This window comes from Triplophysa rosa, linkage group LG7 (genome assembly GCF_024868665.1).
Source record: "Triplophysa rosa linkage group LG7, Trosa_1v2, whole genome shotgun sequence".
Classification (NCBI taxonomy): Eukaryota; Metazoa; Chordata; class Actinopteri; order Cypriniformes; family Nemacheilidae; genus Triplophysa; species Triplophysa rosa.
The window spans coordinates 6,151,434-6,171,599 of record NC_079896.1 but is presented as its reverse complement, the minus strand read 5'-3'; the positions used below and the strand labels follow the sequence as shown (position 1 = coordinate 6,171,599).

At 38.5% G+C, this 20,166-nt stretch overlaps 1 protein-coding gene across 5 annotated transcripts in view; it reads right to left on the bottom strand.

The window, feature by feature from the left end:
- Positions 1–20,166, bottom strand: part of foxp1b (forkhead box P1b) — a 163,098-nt gene that overhangs the window by 104,987 nt on the left and 37,945 nt on the right. For 4 of the 5 annotated variants that reach the window (XM_057337521.1, XM_057337516.1, XM_057337517.1 and 1 more), the window contains one exon: positions 6,443–6,504. The gene's annotated coding sequence lies outside the window, so the exon portion shown is untranslated. Of the gene's footprint in view, positions 1–6,442; positions 6,505–13,917; positions 13,974–20,166 lie in introns of those variants that run through there. The other variant, XM_057337519.1, reaches the window with a different exon arrangement.

Here is a 20,166-nt window from a genome sequence, read left to right as displayed (position 1 = left end):
AAGCGCCAAACTAAATATTTCTACTATGGAAAAAGACAATTCTGTTAACACTTAAAAGGTCCAGTGTGTAATTTTTTGGAGGATCTATTGACAGAAATGCAATATAATATACATAAATATGTCTTAAGAGGTGTATAAAGACCTTACATAATGAAGCATTGTGTTTTTATTACCTTAGAATGAGCTATTTCCATCTACTGTACATACACCGCGGGTCCCCTTACATGGAATTCGCCATGTTGTTTCTACAGTAGCCCTAAATGGACAAACTGTTCAACAGAGCGTGTTTTGTAAATAAGTTATTTTTTCAGCAAAGAAGCGAAAACGTGATGTTAGTCCCGTGTCAGTCACCATAGTGCTTTAATTCGCAACCTCACTGTTAGATGCCGCTAAATTTCATACACTGCACCTTTAAAGACAACAATAAAGAATTCTACTTTTTACGGTTTGACCATTAAGCTTCCATCCTATACAAAAATGTGACTTGCTAATGCTATGTAGTGTCTGCACAATAATACTAATGTAAATGCTTTTATCCAGCTAGCAACAGGCAAATAGCAAATCATGATTCACAGATATAACAAACTTTTAGCTAGCACCAAAATGTGTTGGTAACACTAATGTGAGATTTTACTTTAACTGCAATTGCAACCAAGTTGGAACAACAGTTTACGCCATTATTTGAAATTGATCTATTCCTCTATGGTATCAACTACTTTAGATAAACCACTCTCTAAAGTGCAGTAGGTCACTTTACCTGTCAATCAAACAGCTTCTTGTTTAAAGAGATACTCCACCCAAAAATGAAAATGTAGTTATTTAAATATAGAAAAAATATTGTATTTTTGGTTCTGTTGAACACAAAAGAAGATATTTTGAGGAGTTTAGGAAAGCAAACAGTTCTGGGGCACTATTGACTACCATTTTATTTTTTCCTACTATGGTAGTCACTGATATCCTAGAACTGTCATTTGCTAACATTCTTCCAAATATCTTCCTTTGTGTCCAATCAAAGAAATTCATACAGGTTTGGAACAACTTGAGGGTGAGTAATTCATGACACACAGTAATTTTCTTTTTTGGGTGGAGTATCCCTTTAAGTGGGCGGTTCTTGACCAGCACCAGCAGCAAATCAGACCAGACTTCAAGCCAACATTTAAATCAGGCTCCACAAAACAAAAGCGCAGAAATAATATTACCTTCCATAAACGTTATACAAGTTTGAAAGCCACAACAGACTTGTGTATCTGTATCTCCTTCTCCACCCACCGCACAACCCCCCCCCTCTCTCTCTCTCTCTCTCTCACTCTCACTCACTCACACACACACACACGCACGCGCACGCACACGCACACGCACACGCACACACACACACACACACACACACGCACACACACACACGCACACACACATACACACACGCTTTGGTTGACTATCCCCGTGGGGACAGTCCATAGGCGTAATGTTTTTATACTGTACAAACTGTATATTCTATCCCCTAACCCAACCCCTAAACCTAAAGATCATAGAACACTTTTTGCATTTTTAGATTTGTAAAAAATATTGTTCTGTACAATTTATTAGCTTTTTTGCCCGTGGGGACCTCAATTTTGGTCCGCACAGTGACACGAGTCCCCATGTGTTGATGTGTATTCAGGTTTAGGTCCCCACCGGGATATACAAACATGAACACACACACACACACACATCACCCTTTCAAATTCAAGCTGTTTATTTACTTAATGTTAAAGCTATTCCATTAAGCAGCCAGGCCCAGGTGCTTTATCCCTAAAAGGGATTTTGCTTCCTCAAATAAATACAGCAGAGGCGCTGCCAAAGTCGTATTGACCCTGAATTCAGTGAATGTCAAGCAGAGAACAATAAACATCAAGCCTAAATGAGTCATCGCGGATAAATTCTTTTAATTTTGTTGAATGCTTTGAGTTTATGAAGATTTATGAAGTACATCTGACCATTGTGTGGCTACTTTTAAGAAAGGCAAGCTAAGACTAGGCCCATAGTGAGAGGCTTAACCTGCTTATGTTTGTCATTGTGCTAATAATTTCACTTTCGTACCGCCGAATGAGTTCAGCTGTCCAATGTATTTGCATCGTAAGTACAGTACAAAGAAAAAGAAACCTTGTTTTAAATTAAAGGACCACAACAGGCAAATGCATTCGTTTCATCTTAAAAGTGTTATTATTCAGTTTAAATATGGTCATCTCCAATTGAAGAATGATGAAAAAAAAAGTATGTCTTTAGATGAAGAGACGACAAACTAACCTTTGCGATATATGTGACACTCACGCTCCTTCTCAGAGCGTTTTTGTGGACAGAATTCTCTTTCATCTATCTGAAGACAACTGCACTGACAGAAGCCGAGACTGCTGCCTGCAGAGTCTGTCATGAACACTCACACCAACGCAGTGACAGACCAACTACATCAAAGGTTTTCCTCCTCTGAGAGAACAGAATACCACTGCAAATATGAAGGACGCCTGAATGTGATTTTATAAAACACATTTTACTACGGATTTTCACCTCATTCTACATTCAATGTCATTAAGTAAATAAACTGTACATACAGGGATATTTCACAGCAATTATGAAAATTCTGTCATCATCTACTTAGCATCATACTGTTCCAAACACCTTGAACTTTTTTCTATAAAACAAAAAGGCAGAACATTCTGGCCACTCTTTTTGGTTGATCATAAATCAAGTCTTCTTAAGCCAGTCCCCGTTTAATTCCAACAAATAAAAATTCACCTTTTGTGCTCCAAAGAAAGACCAACATGCAGGTGTGCCATGAAAGTACAATATGACAGGATTTTCCTTTTTTGTAGACTGTCCTGTCTTAAAAATGATACCCCATGGTCTGACATGAAATAAAAATTAACTTCCCGGTTTCATGGTGAATTTTTCTTTATTGCCTGTAAAAATGGTAAAACTTGCTCCACATTTTGTTTTTGCTGACATCACCAAGACCTCTGTTTCAATCAAATCATATAATCAGTTTCATCGGACACGTGCGCCTGGCCCAAATTTCAGTCTGGCGAGTAATATAACAATTTATTTGATATTCAATTTACATTCATATTATGTTATGTTATTGTATATTCATTGTATTACAATTAGAACTACTCAACAGTTATTGATTCTTTGCGGAGGTCTACTGGAAGTTAAAATGACTCGCATGAAAGTTCTCTCATTTACTCACCCTCCTGTCATTTCAAACCTGTATGACTTTCCTTTTTCCGCAGGACACCGAAGAAAATATTTTAAAAAATGTTGTTAACCGTCACCCATTCACTTGCATTGGTTTTGTGTCCATACAATAGAAGTAACTGGATGCAGGAGCTGTTCGGTTACCAATATTTTTCAAAATATCTTCTTTTGTGTTTTGCGGAAGAAGGAAAGTCATACAGGTTTGAAATGACAAAAGGGTGAGTAAATAATAACAGAATGTTCATTTTTGGGTGAAGTTTGGGCCACATAACGTTTGAATATGTTGTTGCCGCTAAAACCGTTTAACAGAAACAACTTTTTACAACCCAATCAATGCCCAATGGATTACATCTTTCCCTACATTTGTACATCATCTATAATTGTTGTGACTATTAAACCAACAAACCAGAACTTTCATGTTATTAAGTTACATATTATTAGCATTATGTTTTGGATGTTTTGGCAAAATGGTTATACAGTGCGATTTTTTTTGGACACTAACATGTTGTATGAATATTGTAATCACCCACACAATATATATTAAAGTAAATATCACGGTACAACAACACCAGCCAAAATAATGAACAGTTTAATTCTTTTGTTTTGTACCTCCGTAACAAAATCTTTTTCTTACAGCTGAGTAAAAAAGCTCAGCCCTCTCTGTAATAACATGTACACGCCCGAGCGTAAACCGCATAAACAACCATGTGCCTAGCGTAAGCATTTAACTTTCTCGTTCGCAATCTCCCTCGTGTGGCGCTTTAGCCACGCTGGCTTGTTTATTATGTTCATAGCTTTGGTGGAAAAAGCGATTTAAGCGAACTCCTTAGAATAGGAAGCACTTGTAAATGCATAGAAACACACTCAGCTGTAGAAACAGGGGAATTAGGGGCTTACCAAATGCTAATGCTAATACAAAGCAATTTTCAACCAGATGCTGATACACAGAATTACTTTTTTTGTAGTAAGCAATAAAACGTACTCGGAAGAGCTATTACACGGACCCTAATCCACCCCTGTGCCCTAACACGCATCAATATACAACTCTTCATTCGGTGTTAACTAAGAATTTACGTCTGTGTGGTTGCCGTAAAATAAGAGCGTGAGACAAATAAAGTAAATAATCAAGTGTATGATCTTTAGACACATTCCAATTTAGCCCTCGGTAGGCGCCACACAGCATGCAAATATCATATTTTCCCCTGCTGTTTAGCGCTCTAACTATTCAGAGCTGAAGTGGATGTAGACTTACTTAAACTTTTGGAAGTGTGGTTAGTTTGGAATGGCAAAATGTCAGGCGTCCACGTAGAACCATACGTGTGTTTTTCTCCAGAAGTGGACTGAATTAAATATACAAGTGCTGTTTTTGTGCAAGTTAACAAAAGCTGAATCAGTCTCATGTCATTCGTTCACATCAACCATCTTGAGTTAGTCTTTTGCACTTCAAACTGTTTTTTTTTAACACTGACACACGCAAAAAATTACCTTTGTAAAGTTACGATGACGCTGAGCCTGACTGGCCAATGAACTGAGAGAGAGCAAATAGGAAGAAATAACCAAGATAAAATCTACACCCCTTCCGGATGCCCACTCAGACCCGGATGCCCACTCAGACCCCCCTGCCCATTGAAAAAAGCTACAGTATCCGTACAGGTTTAGACCAACATGAGGGCGAATAAAAATGACAGAACTCCACTTTTGGCAAAGCTACCTTTTAAAGACCAATGCATCTGTTTATTTGTTTCATCCCGCTGTGAAGAAAAATACACATTTTATATACAGCCATGGAAACCACTCCAGAGTCTGTTGAATTTTGACAGAAACAAACCTCAAGAATAACAGTCATGAAATGTGAAAGACACATGAAAAATACAAGCTTATTCCATCATATATTTATTTTTGAACGGATCCTAAAAAACATGTAAAACATTAGTATCGTGTTGTTTAAATATGAATATTAACTTGTTTTCTTTGCAGTATTCAAAACATTGCATCTTTTTGGCATTTTGACCTGTTTGACTGGTTATAATTTTCTGCAAATAAATGCAAATAACAATATTTCCATATGGAATTTAGGGAAAATGTTGTCAGTAGTTCACAGAATTTAAAAAAATGAACATTTTACACACACCTATAAATAGTAGATTTAAAATTACAAATAATTTTGGAGTGGTCTCTTAATAATTTTTCACAACTGTATATCTTACTGAACATAATTCAGCTAAAGAATTCATCTTGGTTTTTCACTGGAAAACAAGCAACAGTGATGCAAAAATGAATTCTTGCAGTGTTCTTTGGTCTGTAGTGACCAAATAAGCAGGTCAAGAGACAGATGGCACAGACAAAACGCAGAGCTCCTTTTTTCAGAAGGTGTAGTATGAGAGAAATAGAAAACAGGAGAGGAACAGACAGACAGTGAACTCTGTTTGGCTGTATGTGTGTGAAAGTATGAGCTCATGGGAAAGGATGGGAAGTCCCTTCTTTATCCACCAAACTGTGAGTGACAGAACGCAGACACACAAACTCAATCCCTCTCACACGGTACACATCCCTACCTAATTTCCTTGGTTTCCTCCACTCTCTATGTCAGCTGCTTCGGGCCGTTCCATTCTGACACATGAAGAGGGGTGTTTGAGGAGTGAACCGATTTGTTTTATATCAACTCTATCTATACTTCACGCATCAAAGCTGCAACAGTTTAAAAAGTTCACTAACAAGGACCAAGCAACTTTTCCTTATAAAAACACTGTAAAACATCCACATCCTACAATGTGTGATTCCTTGGGAAACCTTAATTATTTTTAATCCCACACACAAAAAATCCTGACAGGTATCAAAGACATAACATTTACTATTAATTATTAACAATAGTGTCCGTTTCAAACATGTTCACTACCTCAGAAAGTCAACAGCGCCTCATAAAAGCCAAGCCCTGTCTCCAAAACAACAAACACAGCAGCAACAATAAAAGAAGGGGAAAAAGCTGTGCAGTTAGACAAATAAGCCATTCTGTTTAGGTAAGTAAACTTTGACAAAAATAAATGACCTTTCCTTTTGTCAACCTTGAGAAAAGCATACAAACACAAGAGCTGCAACAATCATGTGATTCATTAAACCAGATATGAAATAATAGCGCCGGTCCTGTCCTCTTTAGTCCGTCAACAAACACACACATGCACGCACACACAGAGCTAATAACTAATCGTTTGTTTACCTTATCCGAGGACTTGCTTATTGAGGCCGTCTTCAGTTCCAGCGTCGTTTAACCTCCCTGCCCTGCACGGACAACAATCACACAGGAAAAGTTCAAGCTGTATAATTACAGCAGCTGTCAACCGTCTTTACAAAACGACATTAAACAGTTTCAAACAATTTAAGTGTGTCTGGATGGTGCAAATGAACCATACACGTATGTATACTATGAATGCACTATAAAGTCACAATTAAAGGGACAGTTACCCAAAAATGTACTCTCCCATATGCCAAACCTCTGAGTTTCTTTTTTTTGCAGAACACAAAAGAAGATATTTTGAAGAACATTGGTGACCAAACAACATTGAACCCATTGACTTGCATTGTATGGACACAAAACCACTGAGGCATTTCTCAAAATATCTTCTTTTGTGTTGCACATAAAAGAGTCACATATAGGTTTTCAACAACATGAGAGTGAATAAATAATGTTTTTTTTGGGGGGGGGGTGAACTATCCCTTGCATCCAAGTCAGGCATAAACAACAGAACTCCATAGACAACAACACTTCCATTAACACTATAACCTACAATATTGAAACAAGTTTTTTCTAATGTCACTAGAAATAAGAAATGCACCGATACTAAATTTCTCCACCGATGCAGATTATTTAGAGTGATATCTGATGATACAGATAGATACGGTGGTTATATTAACTCGCATTAACTACATTCTGAAGATTAAATGAATATTTCCTAACTTTTTGAATGTTTTTAATGAATATTAATATTGAACCTCAAACTGGTGATGTTTCTCAACATTTTCCATATACAGAGCACAAATTCATAGCATTTTCCTTGTCCTCTTTTGATTGAAAGGCTATATCGGCCCTGATCATCGGCTGTTAAACTATCGGCCAGTAGCCGATAAATTGCTTTTATCTGCCGATATAGATTATTAATAGAAAAGTTACCGTGCCCTTCTTGAAGCACCTCGAGGTTCAGTGTAAACACCACAGTACATGAATATGTGAATCATATCAAATGACTAATAATAACAACATGGCATAACCATCACCCCTTGCATTTCAGTCTAAACATCCAAACTCTCAAATCTACACAGAAAGCATATTCGTACACGAAACTACCAAGAAATAGACTGCAGGCCAATGTCCCCGGGGCATTTGAATAAAAGCATTAAAGTGTAGCAGAATGTGAAAAATGATGCAGTTTAAATTTGACAGTCAAAATAGCGGCCAACCGTTTGAGCACTGAGCGTTTGTTTATCTTAGGTAAAGAGAACACAGAAAATACACAATACAATTGTTTTACGTCCCCGTTGAGGTGGGTGTCAAGAATGTAGACCAACCCAAAATGGTGACGAGGCCTTTCGGCATCACCTTGCATCAATCCGTTTCATTTTTCCAGCATTTCATTTCTAGCAATTCATAAGCCCCCAATTAACACGTCATCCCTCCCGTTATAAATCAATAGCCCGTGGTGACAGGTGATGAATTTTTTGTCTTAAAAAGCTAAACATCATTTATTCAAATCACCTGTTAGGGTCTCAGGTGCTAAATGAGTTTACAGAGATGCGTTCATTTAGACAAATGTTCCCTCTTCCTAATGACGGGAAGGTTTTGCATTGAGAGCAGAGAGAAGGGGAGGTGTGCGACAGCAGTTACCTTTCGGTTTTTAGTGCCGTAATGTGTTGCTAAATCGATAGCGGCCCGGACTGAAAGCATGGGGTTGGAGGTAATGGTGGTGTTTTGAGCAGCGGGGTGGTGGAGACCTGGAGAGTGAGTAAATACGATCATACCGCTAAGCCCAGCTGGAGAAAGAGAAGAACTGGCACTCTGGTGCTCGGGGAGCTTGCTGAGATGATCGGCTTCACGGGTGTTTTTTAAAAGAAACGTAGAGTCGACTAAATGAGCACCTGGGCTAAATTCTGTCTGAAGATGATACTGAAAAAGGAGCGGCCTTGACAAACTATGGCAAAGATTTGCCATTGTGGTTCATCGTAAAACGTTAATCTGGAAAAATGCATGACTATATGACATATGCATAGACCAGAACTATTGTACAAATAGGTCAAGACAGTGAGATTGACTACAGTAGTTTAACATATTCATAACGATAAAAAATAACTATGAACTATTAAAAGTAGCATTTATTTATAGTGTTTGTAAGATAACAAAATAAAACCCCACACTTATTTTTGACCCGCAAGTACAAATAAACCACTAGTCATGTGTGACAATGATTGCTAAAAATCCCAGTATGCATGAACATCTTTTTTGAAAACCAAAGACTTAAAAGGACGTCTACTGAATGTTGTTCTTATTAGACCGCATTTACATCACAGGCTTTGGAATCGCATATACTCTAGTTGACGCCTGGCCAATCCTATCCTAACGAAAATGCTGCGGTGGTCATTACGAACGCCTCTTCAATCCATCTAATGGACCGTCTCTTTCCTCACTTCACCAAAAACACAAGAGCGCATGAATATTTACCACAAAGCAAAGCCATTCCATTAATCGGTTCGCAAATGCTTAAATAGCATATCTCTGGCTACTTCTGCGGTAGGGTCATAAATGAATAGTCCTCCTTTATTAGCATTTTAATTTATGCAGCCATTGAGTGCAGCTTATAGGCTGTGACTGGCTCCTCTCCGTCCCTTATTGGTCAAGAAAGCGGTTTGCCCAGCATCCTATCTGTGTGGCAGGGAACGCAGAAGTGTGTTGTAGTGTGGTGTTGTATCTATGCAACCCAGTATCACGCCAAAGCGTGTAACAGACACACCGGTCCACTCAAAAATGCGTGTCAGTGTCACGCTTTGACTCCTCTAGGCGTGAACATGACACGCATGTATGAAGGTGGAGTAACGTTAGCAGAACGGGGCGATTTTGATAATGTTTTTTTATCATTCATGACGTGTACTGGGTGTTCGTACGTTTATTCCCTTGTGCGCAGACTTTAGATGCATTTTAGCACTAAACTCGAACCCACCCCTACACCTTAATCTAAACAGTTTGTAATATAAACACAACACATAACAGGCAGATACGGCTACAGATGCTATTCATTCAAAAAGTGCAATGATTCCAAGCGTTCCGAGGCCAGCGATCCCCTTCTCTTCCCGCTGTAGAAACCGGTTCCGGTTGCGTATAATTTCAAAAATAGCCGCCGGAATGTCAGTTTCGATGTTAAATGGCATTGGCTCTCATGTGTCTCGTGACTGGTTGCGTCATTACGTTCGCTTACGTTGTGAAACGCCATCGGCTGTCCTGCTCCGATTGCATCACACTCTAAACTTGAGCATATACGTCACTGTGTGCGTTCCTTCCTGGAGCGTAGCCGTCGGTGATTAAAAACTGCTGTGTGCTCACACAATCGTACGGCTTTAAAAGCCTCGTAATGTAACGCGACCTTTTCATAATGTTTTTATACTGTTTACACTGCGTATTTTAATAAATGCCCATGGCTGACTTCTATTTGCTTGTTGCGTGCTTTTTAATCGTCGGGAGGTGGGTAGATTTAGGGTAGGAGTGGGGTTAAGTGCTCTAAATATCTATTATTTTATATAAAAGTACAATTAATACGTATTTTTAAAATCGTTTCAGTTTTACATGTGCAAATAACTGAGCGTGTCATGTTCACGCCTAGAGGAGTCAAAGCGTGACACTGACATGCATTTTCCAGTCTGTTACACGCTTTGGCGTGATACCGGGTTGATCTATGATATATTAACAGAACGGTGAATGAAAACTAGTGACCAATAAACCAGCCAATAGTTGACCAAAGCCGAATAAAAGGAGTGTTAGTTGCCCTTTGTGATGGGTTTAACATTTAAAAATAGCTACTAGATTCAATAAAATGTGGTAAATTCGTTAACAATAACTTTATGCATTAGCTGACGTCAGCTAACAATGAACAATATTTCTACAACATTTAATAATCTTAGTTCATGTTATTTTAAAGGTCCAATGTGTAATTTTTTGGAGGATGCATTGACAGAAATGCAATATAATATACATAACTATGTCTAGAGGTGTATAAAGACCTTACATAATGAAGCGTCATATTTTTATTACCTTAGAATGAGGGGTTCCCTTTTGCATGGAATTTGACATGTTGCTTCTATGGTAGCCCTAAACGGACAAACTGCTCTGCAGAGCACGTTTCATAAATACGTTATCTCCATCGGAAAAGAAGCAAGAAAGTGACAAAGTCTTATGGCCTCTCCAGAATACACACATTTTTTCATCTGTTACGATGTCACTGTGTCAGATTTTGCGATTTTGACTTTGCAAATCTTGACATGTCGTTCACAAGAAACAATGGCAGACTATGCGTGTCCTCCCGACGAGAACGGGTTTTCGTCTTTTACGACGTGGGTGACGTTGACTGCGTATGTGATGTCATTGAGTTGGCGTTACTATAGTGACTGACTGACTTTCGGAAAGAAGCGGCTGCAGTATAAAAATAAACCATAGATATGGGAATTGAAGCAGCGTGTTACTGGCTGTTTTGGCATCACAAAAGCGCAAAAAAAGAAAAAAATCCCGGTACAGTGGACACGTTCCTGGATTGCAAGACGGGGACAGTATGGGTTGTCCATTCTACAGAGAGAACTTGAGGTAAAGTTATGTTATGTTTAGCGTCAGCAATTATTCGCCAGCATTTCTCTTTTTTAATTCTATCGTGGTAGTCCCTCGAGGAAACATACAGACAGGAGTACTGTTGCCATAACTCGACGAACTTTACCTCCATTGCATTGTCCCACCTAGCAGCATCAACACCACTGTCTCTCCTGCACTTCGCCATGTTTGAATGTTGTGTACGGAAGAGCTTCAGTGAGAGCGCTTCCGTGCTGTGCTTCTATTGGTCAACGTCACTACAGCGTCACAGCTGTCATGAGCGACCAGGGAAAATCTTAAACATGCTAGTCTTTCTGTCGTAAAGTCGTGCGACCTCGCAGGAGCAGTTTTGGTTGTCGTATACTATGGCGAACTATACGAGACAACACGATTGAATCTTGCGTCTCGACGCCCCATGTCGTTTACGAATTACTACGATTTCCTACGACATGCAAATCAGGCCAAAATCAAGCTAAAATCGTGTAATCTGGAGAGGCCATTAGTTCTGTGTCAGCCACCGTAGTGCTTTAAAAGGGAGGGGTAGAGCAAGCCGTTGGTTGCAATTCACAACCTCACCACTAGATGCTGCTAAATTAATGCACTATGAACTGACATGAATTATTGTATTGAGATTAAGAAACATTTAAAGAAAATGATAAAGTCCTAAAGTTTAAAGAAGTTAAAGTAATCACAAGGGGAGAGAGAGAGAGAGAGAGAGAGAGAGGAAAGGACAGACTGTGATATCTATATTGAGTCCTCTTGTGTTTGTTTTTGAGGCGTGTGCACATGATTTTCCAAGTCACTGTCTGTGCTCTAAAATACAGGAAAATTGTATGACTCACTTACATACAAATGCAGTGGTTTACAAAAGCCTGACAAAAAGGTGACTGATCTGAGGTCTCTCTCTCTCTTTCGCTCCCTCCCTCTGTCTGATTCATTTCAACTATTTCCCAAAACCTGTAAGTCATTTTTATAATTTGGTTACAAGAAGGGCTTCAGCCTTTGTTTTGCAAGTTCCCGTTCGTGTAAACAACGGCGGTTTCCGACATGCAAACAGACGCAAAACCCAATTTATCTCTGCCTTTACGTAGGTCACTTGAGCTTCTGGAGTCCGAGCAAGTCGGTACACAGTCCTGCTGAATGTCAGGCTGTCTGGAGGTTTTTTTATTCGGGCCTGCCCTCACGTTTTGCTGAGCTAAGAAACAAAGTACACACACGCAGCTTCCCCCTGCCTTAATACCAAGGCAGAGGTATTTCATTCCTATCCCAAAACAAACAAGGCTGCACATTTCTTTACACTATTTAAATGTTAACAGGCAGGGGCTCGGGCTGAATAGCGCATTCTTTCTCTATGGATACCAGAACGACCCAGCCAGACTTTCAAAACACGCTCTAATGAAAACATCCAAAAGATAAATAAAAAGCTGCACTTGTTTTCTTTTAGAAGATGACCGCCCAAACTTTTTCCCGTTTCGTTTTTTGTAATTGGATTAAACTTTTTTTAAGTGTGGACAGGGTTCATGAGAGTGTGGAACTACTGTGGAGGAACTTCTCGCTATCTCTTTCTGAACCCGATGACATTTATACAGTTGAAGACTAAAGATATTAGGGTTACCACAACAAAAATGACTTAAAGAAACAGTTCACCCAAAAATGAAAATTCTGTCTTCATTTACTCACACCCAAGTTGTTTCAAATCTGTATAAATTTCTATGAAGAGAAAGATATTTGGAAGAATTTGGCTTGTAACAGTTCTTGGCCACCATTGACTACCGTAGTAGGAAAAATGACTTTATAAATTTCTTTGCTCTGTTGAACACAAAAGAAGATATTTTGAAGAATGTAGGAAAGCAAACAGTTCTGGGGCACTTTTGACTACCATTGTCATTTTTCCTACTACAGTAGTCAATGGTGGCCAAGAACTGTTACAAGCATTCTTCCAAATATCTCTCTTCGGAACATCTCGATGGGGAGTCATTTTATTTTTGGGTGAACTGTCCCTTTAAATCTATAGAATGCTCATGCAATGTTATTTGTGGAAGAGAACAGTAAATATCTGGGTTTTACATTACAAAATGTCAAAACAACAAGTGGCATTTCAATTAAACTAAATTACATTTGCCAAACAGACAAAACAGACAGATTTAAGTGTAATTGTTAATGTGTTGAACTCCACCTGTGGTTATTTTGCTAGGACACCTGTGCATACTTGAGTACAACTAATACATAAAAATTAGACTAGCTGCTTAAAATCACTTTTAAAAAGTTACTTAATAAGTATATATGCAATGATTAATAAGACGTTTAGCCCAAACTCACAAAAAGGCTCAAAAAACAAAAGTATCTATATGCACCACTCATTGTCAGAAGCACTATTTAAATCTTTGGTGAAATGACCACTTGGCTTGTTTACGTGTAATTTCATTTTCCAATGCATTCAGAGAAGCCAAATATCAGGTTGGCAGATATATCCGTCAAACAAAAATGGTTACTGTTAATTTCTTTATACCTTCTCAACCACGCCTGAACTCCTACTGATAACACGTTTCCCTTTTTCATCAACCTCTCTCTCTTCTGTTATTCTGTTCTCTTCATTCCTTTGACCACAGATCCTGTGCGCTATTAATATCAATACCACAAATTCCATTTCCCTGCGCACACAGTGAGAGCGAGAACAGTGAATGAACGAAAATACAAATCCACTTCTCATTCTGAGGGAAAGATCTAATTGGACGAGAGAGCGAAGGCAGACGCGGCGTGGTTCGGTCAGAAAGAGGGAGAGAGAAGGATGCCGTCAGTCAGAAGTTGCAGAGTGAAGGAGATTTCTGCTTTGCTTAAAATCTGTGAACACTCACCCATTAAAATAAGACAATACTCCACAAAACAAATCCAAAGAGTTCCAGCGTTTTGCCTTCTCTTCTCACACTGCCTCTTTATCAAGTTGTAAATGCGGTGCAAGCAGTGTGCGAACGGCACGCTTGCGTCTTTCTCTCTCTCTCTCTCTCTCTCTCTCTCTCTCTCTCTCTCTCTCTCGCGCACACACAGTCTCGGGGGCTGGAGGTATGTACTCTAAACACAACAAAAGCCAAAGTCGAAGATTGAATATGCAGGAAGAAGGCCTCCGTTTGCATAAACACAAACACTCAGCAAATGAGGGGCTGGCACTGATCGCACCAGTGCCTGCTGGGAAACGCATACCTGTCCCGCTCTGGCCTCGTGGTACTTTAATCAAACCACGGGTGAGAGATGAAACGGACGGCACAGACACCGACACGCACTCTACGAATAGTTTGGTTTGATGATTCGCAAATGAGTACGTGTGAAATATGTTTTTTCTAAAGTGCTTCTCACATCTCCGAATGGCGCATTACTCATCTCAAAAAGAAAAATGTTCCCCTTCTGGATATTTTTAGAGAGGAAAGGTTATTAAAAATCATTTCAGCTGTAATATTTCCATTTCTTTTCTGCATATGTTGGTTCTCCTACAAGGCTGTATTTTTTATTTTTAAATAGAATTTTTTACATATTTCTCCATGTGATTTTTTTGAAAGGTTTAGCTTTCTTTTCTTCATAAGAATTTAAAAATGAATCACGATGGACAAGAATGCGGCTGAGCAGCATGCACGTCAGAGACAGTCGACCTCTGTATTCCAGAGCTTTACCTGTTGAAATCTACTCTCTTTTTCTCTCAACCTTGAAGTGGCCGCTAAAAGATGTAGCGTCACGTGATCGAGACTACGCAAAGTTGACAGGCGGATTACGACGCTATCCAAGAAGAATCAAAAGCCAGACGCCCATTCATAAACGGACACGTGTTACTTCACAGTGAGGGACAGATGGAACTTAGAAGGAGAGAGATAGAGGGGAACGGTGCTGACGGATGGGCCGAGCGAAAAAGGCAAAGAAAAAGGGAGCGCAGACGAGACCTGCAGAAAATAAACAGGGTGTCTTGTTTCAAAGGCGGGGGGACACACAGGCATTCCATTGTTCAAGCCAATTATCAGAGGCAAATAATAACAGCAGATGGATCCAGCGTGCAGTGGAGAGCTGCGGAACAGATGATGAAATGTGAGAGACGAGGAGGAGGGGTCAAACTACCCTGGTCCTAAAGCCCCACACACCAGATGTGGACTTCACCGAAGACAACTCTTTATGACTGGCCTTGACTGCTGCTATGACCCCCACTGTACTGACATGAGATGATAAGCTCTTTACTAGACAAATTTATCAGGAAATTGAGATTATTATTATTAATAGCAACAATAATACTGATACTAATACTACTTATTATTTTTATATAATTTGATATATTATATTAATATATTTTATATAATAAATATTACTAGTATTATTGTTATTATTATTATTTATGGATAACAGTACTACTAAACATTTGATTATTTTTGTATATAAATAACAATTATTATTATTATCAGCATTATTAGCCTCATTAGCATATGCTTGTTTTGTTATTTACTTTATTAAAAACTATTTTTACTGTATGTGTTTTTCTGTTTTATTTATTTATGTAGTACAGAAAGCACAAGGTATTGTGGGAAAAGACAAAGGGAGAAAATACATTTGGGTCACGAGGCAGACCGAACTCAAACCGGAGTTCGCAAGCACATGCAAACCGCTAGGCCACAGGTCCGGTTAAAAAAAAACGCTTTAATTGCAATCACAGTTATTAACTCTGATTTGCTCATTACCCAACCCAAACTGCTCTCTGGATTTTGTTTGATCAGAATTGCATAATTGTATTACATCAAAAAGTTGCTGTGGCTTTGAGCTAACGAGTAAAGGGTTGTGTGTCATCTGGAGAGTATTTTTCATCGCTCTGTTTTGAGGACCTTTGGGTGTATTTTCTTCACAGCAGAGCTACAGGGAAGAGTATCTGAAGCGAGAGGAACCGGCAACTCAATATGCTGAAGGATGTGTCATATCGCTGCTCAACTGACAGCCGAAGTGTGTATGTGTGTGTGAGTGTGTGTGTGTGTGGAGGGTGGGATGGGGGCTTTTTCAGCCTAAAACAAAACGCATCCTCAATGTGCCCCTGTCAAGGGTGGGAGATGTCGTCAGATAGTGGCACAAAAGATCAACCGCTCCTTTTCAGCCGAGAGAAAAGAACGAAAGTTTTCGTTTCATTAACTCAAGACTAAAGCATAATTATCTCCCTATGGGCCGCAATCACCAAACGCAGGATAATAGAACTGAAAGCACTTTCCACTCCACTCATCTAAGCGATTCTTTTATTCCCACTCTTTTTTCCACTTGTTTTTTCTTCTCCGCCCTCAGATGAGATTAACCAATCAAATAATGGCAACAGATTGCGGGGGCAAGAGGAAAATACAACTTTCAGAATGGCGTCTATTCGAGAGCTTTAAAGACTCTGGGTTATCTGCCTGCACGTTCCTCGAATTGTCAGCGAAATGGCTTCCGTTTCTTTTCGTCTGTCATCTCTGTTCTCCTATCTGACTTTAGAAGAATGTGGAGGAACGGGGTGAGGGACATTAGCCACAAACCAAATTCTGTTGAACACACAAGCAATTGACATCAAATGTTGAATTTAAAAAGTATATCTCCATTTTTAAATGATCAATACAGCTTAAAGTTACTATAGACTGACTAAAATGATCGCATATACATACATATACACTTATACAATGTCAAATAAAATGCTATATGAATTGATCACAGTTTTATGACATTTACTTAAAAATAATTAACAACATATAAAAATTGCTCATGAAATCAAAAATGCTCATTCTCTGCAAATAAAGCAAGTATCAACCAAGCTAAAATATCGACCTTACAATTCAACTTCTAAAACGATAGACCCTCAAGGATTTAAAGCCAGAAACCTAAAGGAGACCCTGGATTGAATTATATTATGAAAATAATTGCTAATTGCAGCAAAAATGTAGCAGCAGGCTACAACGCAAGGAAAACGTCTTACTCCTGGAATGGAGCGAGGACAAAGAAACTGTTAAAAAGAGAAACTGGCAGGCCAAGCGGCTGTTTTGTACACCGACACAGAGGTCGAGTTAATTAGACTATTGTCATTTTAATCAGGACAGCTTCTCTCGGTCAGCTTTTGCCGTGTGCACATCCATGACACGCTTAGGGCCTCCGCACAGACATAAAGACAGTGTGTGTGTGTGTGTGTGTGTGTGTGTGTGTGTTCCGAAAGGCTCGCTCCACTAATGAGAGATGCCACAGAAACAAAGCCTCACAGTATCACCGGGGGAAACTCCTCGCATTCTGCCTGCTCGTTCCTATGTTCATTTAAAAAAATCATTTAAATATCAAACATTTGAAATGATTTGCTCTCCCTGGCTATCCGATATCGAATAGCAAGTCTTTCATGTTGCCTTTATTATGTGCTTAACCTTCATTAAAATTCAGAACTATCATTACAAGTGACTTTGTTTCAGCAACCATCATTTCGGAAGAGGTCCTGGGTTGTTTTCGAATAGCTATACACAAAACATCTGTGACAATGAGAGCTGAACCAAATGTCTATAGACACATTACATTGTAAATTTTCCAACGTCTCACAATTCTTCAAATTCTCCATTACGTTTCCGTATTGTTCATATGAGCTTTACTACTGTATGTACACCTAGAGGAAAGCAAAAGATCCATATGGAAATGCAGCATACTGTTTGAGTATTTGAATAAACTGAAGAGAGGGAAATATTCAAGATGTACCTACAGCACAAAGGTTATCAAACATTTTAAATCCACGTCGCTTTAGGTTGACTGCTTCATTTAAATATCACTTCTCATGAAAGTATATTCTGCTTATCCAATAAAAACATGTATACAGTATCTCACTGCTGTATGTATTACATATGTATTACATTTCAGTGGGAAAGATGCCTTGTTTTGTTATAAGCCAGATGATTTGTGCCGGGGGCTGCGTCAACAAAATAAAACCAATGATGAAAATAAGGGAGCTATCATTATGAAACTCAATTTGAATATAAACTTGCAAACAGCCGTGTAAAATGACAACACTGTAAGCTGAGCTGCATGAGGTGACAAAACATTTTAGGTGGCATTTACATTTGGTCACATGATGCGTCTGAACGGATAGTGACCCACTCATTTGAGGTGAACAGCAATTCAATCATCTCAGGAGGTGTTTTGTATGGAAGCATATTTGTAGCAATTATCAAATTGAAATGCAATTTGCAAAATGGCAATGCAGTATTTAAAATAACAATGCATTTATGTCTTTAAATATACATTTAAAATAACATATGTGCAACATTAGGTGCAAAATGAAAATGAAAATTCAATAACACAATTGACATTTGTCCGTTCCTACACTACTTTTAATATGTATTTTGAAATGCATATTTTAACGCTCTTTAAGTTACAAAATTAAAATTAAAATGCATTCCCAGGATTGAGTATATGTGTTTAAGATAGCCAAGCAAAACTGTAGCAAAATGAAAATTCTAATGTGATTTTCCCTAAATGCATTAACATTCACGGGTTGAACATGTTTGGATTGCATTTTTATTACACAGCGCGCCGAGTGTTGCAAAATTCAATGTGGACTTGAGAATGCATTTCGAGCTGGCCACGCCCCCTCCCCGATACAGCGTCAATGTGTGAAGGTGGAGCCAGGTGTACGTGCGTTGATGTGAGGCTGCAGACAGAGCTATTGTTATTGAATTTTCATTTTCATTTTGCACCTAATGTTGCACATATGTTATTTTAAATGTATATTTAAAGACATAAATGCATTGTCATTTTATATACTGCATTGCCATTTTGCAAATTGCATTTCAATTTGATAATTGCTACAAATATGCTTCCATAGTTTTGAGACGCATGCAAGACGCCACACTGCCAAATGTAAAAGCATCTGTTGTTCAGACCACATATATTGCAGTACATACTGTTCCTTTAACCAAATGGAATTAAACCAGTATACAAAATATTTGGGACCAATGCTGGATGGGATTATTCATTTATGAAATATTAGTTAAAAGTCATCGCAGGTTCTTTAACTTAAGCCATATACTGGCAAATGCCCTAAGCAATTTGTCTAATTTGCAAGTAGCTGGAAAAAATAATTATCTCATCTATTTCTTAAACACGGATGAAAAACAGACTAATGGCTCTATCTTAATTTGGAATTTTATGTCTATTTATCATATTGTGGAGCGCTCAGGGTTTTATCACTCATCATCAATATTTCAGGCAGTGTTAATATTAATTTGATCAGATATTAATTTTACTCAAAAAGCGAGTATAAATCAATAATTCAACAAAAGGAATGATCAGTGGGGCTGATAGGAGAATTTTTAAGTTTACACATCCAGTATAAAATACAGAATCATAATCCCTGCACATCCTCATCACTGCCTTGTGAGGTTAATAAAACAGGAACAGTACGAAGATGCTGAAATGAAAAACCTCTACGGCGACAGCAACTATAAAACAGCACATACGATGGTCATGTGACCAGATCAATCAGATATTATAGGCGGTTTAGCTCACTGTGATACAAGACATGCAGTACCTCTGTTGAGGGTTGAATATATTAGGTTAATTTGAATACCGACCTCCTCAATGGACACAGTTCTGTCATTTATTCACCCCCATGCTTTTCAAAAACTGTATGTGACCCTTTCTTGTCTGGAACAAAAGAAGATGTTTTGAGAAATGTCTGAGAAAAATGGGTTTGTGCCGATACAATGGATGTCAATGGGGCCCCAATGTAGTTTGGTTATGACCGTCTTCAAAATATCTCCTTTTGTGTTCTGCATTTAAAAGAAAGTCATATAGGTTTGGAATGACATGAGGGTGAATAAATGATGAAGAATTTTTTTCTTGGGTGAAAACTATCCCTTTTGGTAGGGCAAGAGTTGCTATTATTACTATTAAAATGCTGGGTGAGCGTGTGGATAAAAATACTTGAAATTATCTCAATTTTAAATTCACGATTATGAAAACTAAAATGTAAAAAAACCTAAATATTAAAAATGATGATGTCAGACATTTCATTGAAAGAATTTAAGTTTAGCCTAAAACCGAATCAGGCGACTGGACAATGACACCAGCTAAACTCAAACCTGTGCCTACTC